At 40.1% G+C, this 14,895-nt stretch overlaps 1 long non-coding RNA gene across 2 annotated transcripts; it reads right to left on the minus strand.

Moving 5' to 3' along the window:
• Positions 1-1,236: 1,236 nt before the first annotated feature.
• Positions 1,237-9,285, minus strand: LOC147525366 (uncharacterized). 2 transcript variants are annotated; one of them, XR_015198031.1, is made up of 3 exons: positions 9,042-9,273; positions 8,294-8,955; positions 1,237-1,486 (listed from the first exon to the last, which is right to left on the minus strand). It is a non-coding gene; the product is annotated as an uncharacterized LOC147525366 (long non-coding RNA). The 2 variants fall into 2 exon arrangements; XR_015198030.1 differs by lacking the exon at positions 1,237-1,486 and having other exon boundaries at positions 8,184-8,955; positions 9,042-9,285.
• Between the last annotated feature and the right edge of the window lie 5,610 nt (positions 9,286-14,895).

Here is a 14,895-nt window from a genome sequence, read left to right on the forward strand (position 1 = left end):
AGAAAGTAAAACATACCACAACACAAGATGTAACGTGGTTCGACCAATGATACTTAATCCACAAGAGCAAATTCTTTATAAGATTGGGAAAAAAGATTATAATCACTCCTCACAAGTCTCTCCAACACTTACTAGATCTCTTTTCTACAAATCTCTCTCCTTACAAGTCTTATATCTTTGCAAAGATTTTATCTCAATTTTGGTTGCTCTCAAAATTGGTTTTCTCTCATTTTTTTTGTGTTATACTAACATACGAGAGTATTTATAGACTCCCAAGTTCCAATTTGGTTTCCTAAAAGAATTTGAAACTCAAGTGCAATAGGCAACTCCAATTGGTTTCCAAAACGAAACCAGTTTTCAATACTTTACGAGGTGAGGGACCCAACAATCTCCCCCTCCCGAACCATGAGGGGGAATACTTCCACGCATTCCTAAATCAGTGGGAGGTGCGTGCCACCAATCCGGCAGTAGTACAACAAGCATCGAACTTGCCCTTGGGCAAAACCTTGGTCATCATATCCGACCCATTCTTGTCGGTATAGATGTTCTATATACACAATTATTTCTCTTCGAGAACTTCTCTAATCCAATGATAACGCACATGTATGTGTTTGAATCTAGAATAAAAACTCGAATTCTTGCTCAAATGGATGGCGCTATAACTGTCACACAGAACTACAAACTGTTTCTGCTTTAGCCCTAGTTCATTGAAGAACATCTTCATCCATAACATCTCTTTGCAACACTCAATGACTGCAATATACTCGGCTTCTATATACTACACCATAACAGGCTATTACTAACGGCAAAAAACCGTTACGAATAATTTTCGCAACGCTTAAAATGGGTTGCAAATATAGTGTGGGTAAAGTGTTGGAAATGTTTGCAACGGTTAAAAAGCATTGCAAACAGAAATTTCCAACGCTTATTAACCGTTGCAATAATGATTTGTAAACGCTTTTTATACTTATTTCATACATAAATTTAAAACCTTTGCAATGGTTTTTTGATTTTACAAACGCTTGGTAAGCATTGGTAATTTGTTAAAAATATTACCAACGGTCTTTAATCGTTGCAAAGTTGTTAGCTAATTTTTAAAAAAAATCAGCTTGTTCACACCTATTCGTTTGTAACGGTTATGAACCGTTGCTGATGGGTTGTTGATAAAAAAAATAATTTCTCATATTTTGTAGCGACTAGCTAAACCTAAAAAATAAATGGTCCTCTTGCACCATATACAGAAATCATAAATTTTTATTTAAGCTAAATTTATCCTGTACATAATGCATTTTCATACCATTTTACAAAGAAATCATAATATAAATGGGAAAAAAAAACTAATAAAATACAACGTCTGGAACCTTGTGAAGCAACGTCTCTCAGCACGAACTTCATAAGCACGAACTTCACCATGAAGCACGAACTTATCTCTCAGCAGCAACGTCTGGAACCTTGTGAAAGAGGCACCAATTCTAAGGTCAATTTCCTGCAGGGTCATCATTCACTTGACTTGTTAGAGGTCAATGTCAATTGAAAGTATTTAGGTAATATTCAACACTCAAGCAGTTATTTAGGTAAACATTCATGAAAGAGTATTTCTAGAGTAAGACTTTTACCCACCTTCTTTCTATACTTTGGTATCCACAAAACTTATAATAGAAAGAGCAATCCTAAATATTCTGTTACATCTATTATGATCGTAATTACATTAGCATATTACATTCCAATAACATAGTAAAAAGCTAAACCCCACAGTTATTTTGTTCTCTTTTTTAAATAGCTGGCTTGGCATAAAGACTTCAATCCCACACAATAGATACAATGGATGATTACAAATGTGTTGTAATGCAACTTGTAAGACAAAAGTTCCCAATGTATTGTATTGCTCATATAGATACATTACATGATTACATATAAAATGATATTTATGATACACGATAACTATTAGAAGTTGTTCTTCACGTCACAGTGGAGAGCGCGACCTGCGCTCTGCCAAAGCATGATAGAGCGCGACCTGCACCTGTGCCTTGACGAGAGTCCAATAGATACAACGCATGCAGAGTCGCGACTGGCCGTCTAGGCTTAACCCGAAGCACCTCGCCTACAGATATTTAAAAAATCCACACCGATCAAGTTTTAGTTTAGTTCATATTTAGATTCTTGTAATCTCTATATAAACATCTTGTAATCTTCTTAGAAATTAATCAAATAAATATTCTCTCAAATCAATCTCTCTCTCTCTCTAATTTATCATGGTATCAGCCTAATTTCGATCCAAACCCTAACCCTAACCACTATAAGCTTCCGCCTCCTCTCGATTCTCAATGGCCGACGCTTCAAACACCAATAATGACTCTCTTCCAGGTTCCGATGATCCTTTCTTTGTACACCACTCAGATAGCCCCACGGCTATTCTCGTATCTCCTCTATTATCCGGTGACAATTATCCGACTTGGTTACGGACAATCTCTCGAGCCCTTCTAGCAAAGAATAAGTTTGGTTTTGTCGATGGCTCTATCACACCTCCCATCGCTCCCAAAGAAAAATCCAAGTGGTCACGATGTGATGACCTCGTTGCTTCATGGATTTTCAATTCTGTTACTCCAGATATCCGTGGAAGCATCGTCTATGCTGACTCTGCATCCGAAATCTGGAAAGATCTAGGTGATCGTTTTTCGCAAACTAATGCACCCAAGGTTTTTCAACTGAAGGATTCCGTCACTCTTCTCAAGCAAGACAATCGTCCGATATCTGTTTATTTCACTTTGCTTAAATCTTTATGGGATGAATTAAGTTCTTTATCTACTATGCCTGCTTGTACTTGTGGTCATACATCTATTTTCGTCAAAGAGGTTGAAGACAGTCATTCTATGAAATTCATGCAAGGACTAGATGCTCGTTTTCAATCCATTCACAGTCAAATTCTCTTAATGGACCCTTTTCCTCATATGTCCAAGATTTATTCCTTAATCCGACAGGAAGAAAAGCAACAAGAGATTCATGCACTCTCTTTTCCTTCTGCTCCAGACACTGCTGCCCTGAGTACTCACTTTCAAAAGACCAACTAGGCTTTGTCTTCGAAATTAGGCCCATCTAAGCCTCCGCAGCACAACATTGGTTTGCCTCAGTTCAGAGCGCGCGCACCCTCATATACAAGGCCACCTGAGCGCCCCCGTGCTTGTCCATTCTGCAATCATTGTAACTGGGTTGGACATCATATTGGTACATGTTACAAACTGCACGTTTATCCACCCAGGCCTGCTCAAGTCAATTTGGTTGCTACAGACTCCAATTCTCCTGTTTTCTCTACAGAACAATACAACCAACTTCTCAGTTTGCTTGATTCAGGTAGTACCCCTTCACAAGCAAACCTGATAGGTATATCTCTCTCGTGTTTTTCTAAGTCCATATCGATCATTGACTCTGGTGCTACCAATCATGTCTGTTCATCATTACATCTGTTTTTTCATTATCATACTTGTTTAACACATTCCACTCTTAAACTTTCGGATGGAACAGACCATTTAATTACTCATGTTGGTAGTGTTATTCTATCTCCTCTATTGCGTCTTGACAATGTTTTGTTTGTTCCCACCTTTCATTTCAACTTGCTTTCCATTAGTGAACTATTCAAATCTCACCCTATCTCTGTCACGTTCACTAATGATTCTTGCCTTTTTCAGGACCAGTTAACGAAGAAGAAGATTGGATTGGGACGGCTTAATGGGGGACTCTACCATCTCCAACTAGCTTCCGTTTGCTCCTCCCACAACTCCACCACCAATAATTTATGACATTATCGCTTAGGACATCTCTCTTCCACGCCTTTGCAGATTTTAGCTAAGTAGTTTCCTTTCATTTCTAGTTCCAATAATACTACTTGCATTATATGTCCGCAAGCTAAGCAAACACGCTTATCTTTTTCTCATAGTTCAATAAAAACTATTAGACCTTTCCAAATGATTCATTGTGACATTTGGGGTCCTTTTTATTTACCTTCCTATTCCAATGCTCGTTTTTTCTTAACTATTATCGATGATTTTAGTCGTGCTACATGGATTTATCTTATGACTGTCAAATCTGAAACTGTCATGCATTTACAATCTTTTTTTGCTATGGTTTATACTCAATTTCATTCTACAATACATTCAATCATATCTGGCCATAGTAACATTGATGACCATTTTCATGAAATCCAAGTCCTTCGATCCGACAATGGATCCGAATTTATATCCCATAACATGCAACAATTTTTCTCAAAACATTGGGTTATCCACCAACGTAGTTGCGTTGCTACTCCCCAATAAAACGTTGTTGTTGAAAGAAAACATCGTCACTTACTCAACGTTGCACGAGCGTTACGTTTTCAAGCTCATCTCCTATTATCCTTCTAGGGTGAATGCATTCTCACCGCAGGCTATCTCATTAACAAAACTCCTAGCACCTTGTTAAATGACAAATTACCTCATGAGCTTTTATTTACAACACCTCCCACTCTTGCCCACCTTCGTGTTTTTGGTTGTTTATGTTTTGCTCACAACACTTCCATTAAAAATAAGTTTGATCACCGCGGGAAATCTGACATCTTCATTAGTTATCCTTATGCTCAGAAAGGCTATCGCATTTATGATTTATCTTCCAAGAAAATTTATACTTCCCGTGATGTGATTTTCCATGAGAATGCCTTCCCCTATCAAAATTTATCTTACCCACCATCTCATCTGCCAGTTTATCCCTTACCCATCCCTGACAATGAGACATTCGACCTTCAATCATCTCATGTAACTCCACAAATCGAGCACACCCACGCCTTCCCTACTGACACTCTTCCAACTCAGCCAGATTCGGCACCTGCAATTTTGGAACTCCCTCAGCCACCACAACCCAACCCTCCTACCTCACCTCGATCTACTAGAGTGCAAAATCCCCCACCACTTCTCATCAAAGATTATCACTGTCCTACTACAGTTCTTCATTCGGCTAACCTCATCCACTTGGACTCTAAGGTAACACGGTCTTCCACCTTATATCATATGGCTTTATATGTTTCTGACACTAACTTTTCTACTTGTCATAAAGCCTTTTTGTCTAAAGTGTCTTCTTCAGTTGTTCCTACATCTTTTTCTCAAGCTGTCAAAATTCCAGAATGGAGAGTTGCTATGGCTGCTGAAATTGCAGCCTTGGAACAAAATAACATATGGACTCTTGTTCCGTCATCCTCTCATCATAAGCCTATTGGTTGTAAATGGATTTTCAAGATTAAATATCATTCAGACTATCATGACACTTTTGCACTCGTTGCTAAATTAGTCACTATTCGATTACTTCTCTCCATTACTACTAACAGACATTGGACTCTTCATCAGCTGGATGTCCACAATGCCTTTCTCCAAGGCGATTTGGATAAAACTGTTTATATGACATTACCTCTTGGATTCGCCAAACAGGGGGAGAACAGGGATATCGCCTCAATAAGTCCTTATATGGACTCTAGCAAGCTTCTCGGCAATGGTTTGCCAAACTATCTACCACTCTTATCACTGCCGGCTTCACTCAGTCTAAGTCTGATTATTCTCTATTCACTAATATTTGTGGTTCTGACTCTACATTTGTCCTTGTGTATGTGGATGACATTCTGATCACAGACAACAATCCATCTCTCATTCATAAGTTGAAGCAATTTTTAGATGCAAAGTTCTATATCAAGGACTTGGGACGTCTAAAATATTTCTTGGGTATTGAGGTTGCTCGTTCCAAAGAAGGATTATTTCTTACACAGCGCAAATGCTTTTTGGACATTTTGTCTGATTGTGGTACCACTGGTGGTCGTATTTCTGAGTTCCCTATGGAACAAAACATCAACCTCCATACCGATGATGGCACATTACTTCAGGATCCTATTGTCTATCGTCGCTTGATTGGGCGTCTCTTATATCTCACAGTTATATGTCCAGATATCACTTATTCTGTTAACTATCTCAGCCGTTTCATGCAGTCCCCACAGACTCCACATCTAGATGCTACTCATCGTATACTCTGCTACCTTAAAGGTTCGATCAACAAAGGGATTCTCTTATCCGCTAATAGTTCTTTACATATCTCTGGTTTCTATGACTCGATTGGTGGTCGTCCCCGCCACTCGTCGTTCTACTAGTGGTTATTGCACTTTTCTTGGTTCTAGCCCTATATCCTGAAAAACAAAGAAACAGAGCACTGTATCATGTTCTTCTGCTGAAGCCGAATATCGTTCCATGGCTACCTTGGCATGTGAACCTCAATGGTTGAAGTATCTTCTCTCTGACTTAGGCATCTTTCATTCTTCTCCGATGAACATGTTCTGTGACAATCAAGCCGCCCTTCATCTCTCTCAAAATCCAGTTTTTCATGAACGAACGAAGCACATCGAATTGGACTGTCATTTCTTATGTGACAAGATACAGGCCAAGTTAATATCTCCTACATTCGTTCCATCCTCAGATCAGGTGGCTGACGTTTTCATTAAACCTCTCGGAAAAGACACCTTTCTGAGATTAATTCGCAAGTTGGGAGTTCTTGATATTCATTTTCCAACTTTAGGGGGAGTTTTAGAAGTTGTTCTTCACGTCATAGTGGAGAGCGCGACCTACGCTCTGCCAAAGCATGATAGAGCGTGACCTGTGCCTGTGCCTTGACAAGAGTCCAGTAGATACATCGCATGCATAGCGCAACCTGCGCTCGTCCAAGGCTTAACCCGAGCGCACCCCGCGCCTCACGTATTATTTAGAAATCCACACCGACTGTTTTAGTTTAGTTCCTATTTTAGATTCTTGTAATCTCTATATAAACATCTTGTAATCTTCTTAGAAATTAATCTAACAATAAATGAATAAGTAAAAATACAAAAAAAAAAAAAAAAATTCAAACTGACACGAAAAACATGGTGGACTTTTTTTTATTGCTAATTTGGTTATGGGCTTAAGTACTCTGAACTCTGAAGAGCAGCATAGTAAGAGTAGGATGTCCAAACGGGTACCCAACCCGACCCAAACCCAATTTTTCGGGTTTTGAACGGGTATCGGGTTACCTGGGATCGGCCCTGTTCTTTGCGGGTCGGGTTCGGGTATTTGTTGGATACATGTGACCAAATCCTACCCTAACCCTATATTTTGGGTACCGTCGGTCGGGTCGGGTTCGGATTTTGGGTATGATAAAACCCGAAATATATGAAATAAAAATATATTAGATCTCTTCATCAGGAACGTCATTTTCAGCTATTAGATCTCAAAATCTCAAGAAAAACCTATTTTTCATCTAATTAATCAAAAGCCATATTCTTTTATTGGATTTGATCTATTTAACTTTAACATTGTAAAGCTACCCAACAGTCATCAAAGATTCAAAGCGCACATGATTACATTTTTTGAAAAGCAGAAGAAGACAAAAGTAGACCAAGCAAGACAAGCAATTCCAAGACAATAACTCAATAAGATTGATGGCTTTTTGGAGTTTCGACTTCTTGTGGTGGTGTGAAATCCGACTGTTGATTTGACAATAAGATTGATGGCTTTTGGGTTTATTTAGAACTTCTTGTGGTAGTGTGAATCCAGTCTGTTGATTTGCTCAGCCTTGGTGACCACATTTAGAAAGAGATATTTGAGGAGGTGATGCAAATTTTCTTAGTGAATGCAAACTTAATTAGCAGCACCATCAAACCCACCAATCTCTGGAACGTGTGATTGGGTTGTCTTGTCCTTGGGGAGTTGTTGGAGAGAAGAGGGAGAAGAGTAGTAAGTGTACGGTCAAAGGTAATTTGTCTTGAAGACCAAAAGTAAATAGTAATGAGCAAAAGACTAAAAGTTTGTTGAAGATAAATAGATAATAAATGAAAATAGAGCTGTTGGGAATTATGGTCTGGTTCGGGTTCGGGTTTTGGTCGAACATTTTTACCTTCTATAACGGGTTTTGGGTTCGAGTTTGGTCCGGATATGGTTTCGGGCTTTTTAACCCTTTTAACGGGTTTAGGGCCAAATTATCAGGTCGGGTTTGGGTCGGTCCGGGTTTAGATAGTGTGACCAAACCCGACCCTATGTATTTCGGTCTGGGTTCGGGTTCGGATTTTGTCGGACTCGGGCAGAATTCGGTGCGGGTTTTTATTTCGGGTTTCAGGCGGGTTTCGGGTTTGGGGCAGAATGGAAATCCCTAAGTAAGACATAAGGGAAGTTATCACATAGAAAACCATATTCAACAATGTAAAGGAGATAAAAGAAACATACATTTCAACCAAACAGAAAAACAAAAATAACAAGCTTTCTACCAGGATTGACTTGTTGCCACTTGGATTCTGGTGAGAGGTTGAAGCATTAGCAAGCTCAGCATCTACTTCCCCAACAAAGCAATCCTTAATTTTCTCGTGGATAGGAGTAGTTTCAAGCCCAGTATATGCCTCGAACAACTTGCCATTTCCATCAGATTCCATGTCATTACAAGTATCCCCTTTCTCAATGTTGTTCGACTCTGTCTTTAAATTCCTCTACTGTCTTAACAACCCGCATAGGAGTATCCCTTTTCTCAAAGTCATTCAACTCTTTCCCCTTAAATCCATTTATTTCCACATTCTCAACAACCCCCCTCTCCATAAAATCCCGATAACCATTCTCACAATCATAAAGAAAGGAACTGAAAACTGGAGCGTTCAATGTTTACATTAAAGGGAACTGAAAACTGGGTGGTAATAATCTTATGCTAGACACATGAAAATACCAATGCCATTCTCAATTCTCACTTACATCCTAAGGTGAAGGAAAGCTTACACATGGAACATAACACCAATACAACATACACATAAAAATAGCATTTATTAAGTCTGGAACGAATGATTATTTACGCTACCTCTTTTCGCCAGTTAGTTCGATACAAGCTCACCAACAGAATGATTGTTTGCATCAGGACACCTGTTAACATTCCTGATCAGATCCCCTGTACACGTTTGGAGTTTAATCAGGCTATCTATTTTGAGTTTTTGATGAAAATATCTGGAAATGGAAGTTATTTAAGGATCTTACCTGAACCCCAAGGAAAACAGTAGCCACTAACACATATCCAAGCTCCGAAGTTTCTCTAACAACTTCGGGATTCTCTGTGGAAATTTTAGGAAATTGACTCTTGGTGGCTAATACTGAACCTGAGAAAATAATACCAAACAGGAAGGATGCTGAAACAGCCATCACTACAGAGAACTTGGCAGCTTTAGAGAACTTTGCAACAATGTTATACAAGAATACAGACTTAGCAGGGGCAAGTAAGTAAACAAATTTAACATAACGGATTAGGTATGTGGCTATATTTGTTATTTCCCTTCCTATTATGGAGTTAAATATCACTTGCAGATATGAAAACCAACTGTACTTCCAAAGTAAAAACTATCAAGATTCCAAGTTAGAAAAATTCTAACACTCTTACAGATTCTTTATCAATGTATAAACCCTACTCTCTGTCATAAGACTTCCAACACCATTAGGCTAAGTCCAATGGTGCGGCAAAACACTAAATTTCACGTAAAATGTGATCCAATGGTACGTTAAAACGTTATACCGCCAACGCTATCTTTATAAACTTCTCTATTTATTCAGTCACTTTTAACGCGATAGCGTATGCTCTGTACGCCAGAGCCAGTGGCGGCCAGCCAAAAAAAAGAGAAATAACTCTACACGCCATAGCGAGTGGCGGTTAGAAATTTATTTTCATTTTCAAATAACTCTGCACGCCACTCCCACTGGCGGTTACCATTCAATCAATATTTCCACCCGCCACTCCCACTGGCGGTTAGCATTGAATTCTATATTTTTTTGTTTTTTTAATAACTTAATTTATGCAATTACCATTCTATCATACTTTTTTTTTTTTTTTTTTTTTTGGGTGTTTTTTTTACTGAAAGGGTAAAATGGGGAGATAATTAGCTACACGCCTGTGGGAGTGGCGTACAAAAAAATTTGTTTTTTTTTTTAATCTCTTGGCCGCCATATTTGATGGCGGGTAACAAAAGTCGATATTACAGATCATCACGTAGTTCAATCTTATTTTGTATGTACGAACTATGAAGGCATCAATTTTACATACAAGGGTATCAAATTGGACTTATACGCTTTACGTGTCAAGAGGCCATGAAGTGAACCTAGAAATCATGCTTTATCTAACTTTTATGATCAATGAGCCAACCGCCAACCACAACAGTATCCCGTTCAAAGCTTTCCTTGGGGTCAAACTATCTCTTGGCCGCCATCTGGCGATGGCGGGTAACAAAAGTCGATATTATATTAAATATTTTAGAACACGCCCCCGACACCGGGCGGGTGAAAAAATAAACCATTGGGTTTGATTTCGCTATCCCACTAACGGTATCCACTGTGCTATTGTGGTTTGGTGTTTTGCTACACCAAACCATTGGACTTAGCCTTAAACAAAAAAAAAACTTTCTTTTAAACTATAAGGGGGATTTCCTGTCATTGAACAGATGACACGTGTATGGGAAATAACCTAAGACTATAGATGTCCAGAATGAGACGAGGACCATCGGATCAGTTCTGTGAATAAGTGATCTTGTGCTTAGCATGAGTGTTTAGTGGACATGTGCTAGGCACGTGGCTGACCGCCTCTAAGTATGACAGCCCTCCAAGTCGTTAGGAACTGATATAGATAGTTCCTGAACAAAAGAAAACTGAAGATGGCGATCTCTGATGATAAGAAAGGAATCGTGATGACATATCTTAAGAGTTATCTTTTAGATATAATCTTCTCATACACGATGGGACATTATGATCAACAAGGAAACTTACCTCTCATAAGATATGGTCTAGATTCAGACTTCCATAAGGAGAGGAATCCTAATAGGAAGGCAGAGTTTAAAGATGAAAGGGAACTCACAAGCGGTGAGGACAGTCCTAACCCTAGGACTCTCATAGTTCTTCCTATATAAACTAGAGGGATTCGTTCTTAGGAACTACGCAAAATAGAGTTTGATTATTCTAAATAAACAAGGAGATACGTAGGCAGCTGCCAGGCGGTTCAACCCTGAACTCACAATCATCTCATCTTTTCTCTACTCAATAAAAGCTTCTAGATCACAAGGCACAGAGGAAGATCAGGGGATACTCGAAAACTCCCCTACATCTTTGGCGCCGTCTGTGGGGACTAAATTAGGTAAACATTCGTTCCAAACGACTGATTTAGTTTAAAAACTCTTACCATTGTTGATAGGGACTAAAGGGAGAAGGGGCGTGCGCCCTCATTCTCAGTTCCCATAATGGGTGAGCGCCCTCTAGTTGGTTTTGTTACGTGTTATTTCTTTAATTAATTAGTTTTGGGCCTTAGCTTCGCGTCAGTTTAGGTTGTCTATAGAAGGCTAATTGTAGGGTTTTGGGAGTCAGTTTTTGGATTATTTATCTTTTTTCAATCAACTCTTGGTTAAGGAGTGATTATTTACTATCTTTTCTTGGTTAAAGGAGAGGTATTCAGATTGTTTGAGAGCTAACGCTGCATTACTCCTACATCAGTTGGTATCAGAATCAGCTACGAACTGGATATGTATGATACAGAGCGCATGGCCGAACTTTCTAGGCAGGTAGCATTGCTATCCCGCCAGGCCACTGCCTTTACTCGGCAGCTTGACCTATCTTATGAGCGTCAAACACCAGCAATGGAAGACGCATTGAAGGTAAAAAGTTCTAAAACTTTGAACTTTGTTGATGTGGTTGAAAAAAATTCAATTTAATTTTTAATTTTGAGGTTGAGGAAAAATTGCATATTGTTGATTGGGATTTAACCCCTGTGTTTGATGAGGAGTCTATGGACGAGAGGCTATGTTATCAAGTTGGTGATAACAAGGAGTTTATCGACTGGGATTTACCACCAGTTTATGATGTTTATCCTGACAATGAAGAATTGTCTATTTTGTCTTTTGTGGATCCGAGTTTGTCTAATTTGGAGGAAAGCTCTAGTTGTGTTGGTTTTGCGCGGTTGTTTGAAGGTTTCACAGATTTGTTCCTCGAAGACTATGAAGATTTATTAACGGGGAAGAATCATTTCTCTCTTTTCAGAAGATATTTGTCTGTGTGCATTGTTGTGACCACGAGTTTTTTTCGTCAAGCTATGCACGTTAGTCCATATCGTGGCAAAGTTCGAGGACGACTTCCGCCTGTTTTGTTGTTCATAATCTGTCTTTGCGCTAGTAACATTCGAGGACAAATGTCCTCCAAGACGGGGAGAATGATAGGGAATAAAGGGAGAAGGGGCGTGCGCCCTCATTCTCAGTTCCCATAAGGGGCGAGTGCCCTCTAGTTGGTTTTGTTACGTGTTATTTCTTTAATTAGTTTTGGGCCTTTGTTTGGGCCTTACTTCGCGTCAGTTTAGGTTGCCTATATAAGGCTAATTGTAGGGTTTTGGGAGTCATTTTTTGGATTATTAATCTTTGTCCAATAAACTCTTGGTTAAGGAGTGATTATTTACTATATTTTCTTGGTTAAAGGAGAGGTATTCAGATTGTTTGAGAGCTAACACTACATTACTCCTACATCAATTGTGATAGCAGGAGCAAAAAAAGCAAAGGGTGGCGAACCACGTGATTTGTGAGAGAAGAAGAAAAAAAGCTCGAGATATACGGGGGGAGATTGTCGGTCACCATGATGCGAGTAATCCCCTCTAAAGACCTATGACCAGCACCGATGGACTAGCAGATCCCGGTGCAGGCCTCAGGAATAACGCTCAAGAGGAGCGACAAGATGGTGAGAATGTTGTCCTCACCAACCCAGAGTCTGTTCAGGCAAGTCAGGCAGTACAGGCTCTAGAACAGCAAAGAAACAATCTTGAACAAGAAGTATAGTTGTTGAGGCATTTGTATCAATCTAACACAGGGAAGGAGCCACTCATTCACTCATTGATCTCGATGATGACGACCTTCCAGAAGGTGGTCGTGCAAGGAACCCAAGGCATGTCCAACTCAATGCGAGACATCTGAGTCGGAATATAGCAACTCAGATGAGGACTCGGATACAGCATCCGAACCAGAGTCAACTGACTAGGATCATGACGTCGACCCTCGACATAGGAAAAGAACTCAGACCAAGAAGCATTCTACCAAAGAAACTACATGAGAAACTGATAAGAATGACCTGATCCGTCAGATGCATTGGATGACAGGCAAGGGGAGAAAAATGCAAGACTCCCTTGTTCAATCAGCCATAATGGGGGAGATCTCCTTTCGCATCTCAAATAATGAGAAAGCCTTACCCCCGAGGTTACCGACAACTGAAGTTTAGTGTCTTCAATGGCAAGTCAGATCCAGTGGATCACTTGTTCCGATATCGAGCAACCATGGGACAATATGAAAGTCATGACCACATCATGTGTCAAGAGTTCAAAGCTTTCCTGTCTGGATTACGCTCCAGTGGTACCACAGGTTACCTGAGCGGCAGATTAGGTCCCCAGAAGAAATGTTTAGGACCTTCATAGACAGGTATTCATACAACAAGCACCAATCAAAGCGGATCGACGCATTGTTCAACATCAAGAAAAAGGACGGAGAAGCATTGAGGTCCTACATGCAACGATTCATGGAAATTTCAATCCAGATAGAGTCTTGCGACGAACAGACTACTATAATAGCTTTCAAACAAGGGTTGGATGAAAACAACGCCTTATTCGGATCCCTCTCCAGGAAACCACCCCGTGATTTAGAGGAACTCCTAGACAGGGTTGAGACTCATGTTGGGTGGGAGGAGGATGTCCTGAATAGACGTCAGAAAGCAAAAAAGGCTAGTCGGACAGCTCCTGTGGCCTCTCGAGAAGGGAACTCTTCCCCTAAAAAATCGAAGAGAGACCATCATTGTGGCCGCCAAAAGGTTGAATCCCCATCAAAGGGACGGATGCCCAGAGGACAGTACCAGAATGTAACCAGTAGTGCAGATGGAAAACCATAAAAGAAACCACGTGTGGAAGGAGCTGAAGAAGCTCTTCCCTCGATGGATAGAAAATTCGCCCCTTTGAACAAAATGCCAGATGAGGTTCTGGACTTGATCAAGAATCAGAGTTGCCTCAAATGGCCAGCTCCCCTGGGTACCAGAGACCAAAGGACCTACTGCAAGTTCCATAAGAGTAAGGGTCACAGCACCAGAGCTTGCATGACTCTGAAAAATAAACTACAGGATCTGATTGAAAGGGGGTATTTGAAATAGTTTGTAGCACATGAACAGGCAAACACAGTACAACCTGAGGAGATCAGCACGTCAGTTCAAGATCCCCAAGAACTGGAATGCTCAATGGCCGCCTCTAGATAAATATGATTTTCGGAAAGGCAAGCAAACGAAGTGGGAAGATCATTGAAAAGGGTGCGATATATCAGATGCGCATCACCAAGCAAATGAGGATCATAAATAGCGAACTGACTACAAACGCACAGGTCAACGCGGTACCCTACAAAGATTTGCTTATCCCCTTCACTGAGACTGACTATCGTAGCATCCAGAGCTCACATGAGGATGCACTTGTTCTAACACTTCCTTTTGGAGGTTATGATTTGCATCGTATATTGGTTGATCTAGGTAGCTCAGCAGATGTGTTATACTACGACGCATTCAAAAAGTTACAGATTCCTTATTCTGAGATGATCGCCACAAACTCCAACCTATATGGATTCAACAGGGACAAAGCTCTAATAGTTGGGGAGATCCAACTACCCGTTGCTACTGGTCCGGTAACTCTCATCATAAATTTTGTTGTGATAAAAGCTAACACACCCTATCACATGATCTTGGGCAGGACCTGGCTGCATAGACTCCGAGCTATTTCCAACACCTATCACTAATATCTGAAGTTCTCATATAACAGAACAATTGAGACAATCAAAGGGGATAAGGTGGCTGCCAA

This window comes from Coptis chinensis, chromosome 1, assembly GCF_015680905.1.
Source record: "Coptis chinensis isolate HL-2020 chromosome 1, ASM1568090v1, whole genome shotgun sequence".
Taxonomy (NCBI): domain Eukaryota; kingdom Viridiplantae; phylum Streptophyta; class Magnoliopsida; order Ranunculales; family Ranunculaceae; genus Coptis; species Coptis chinensis.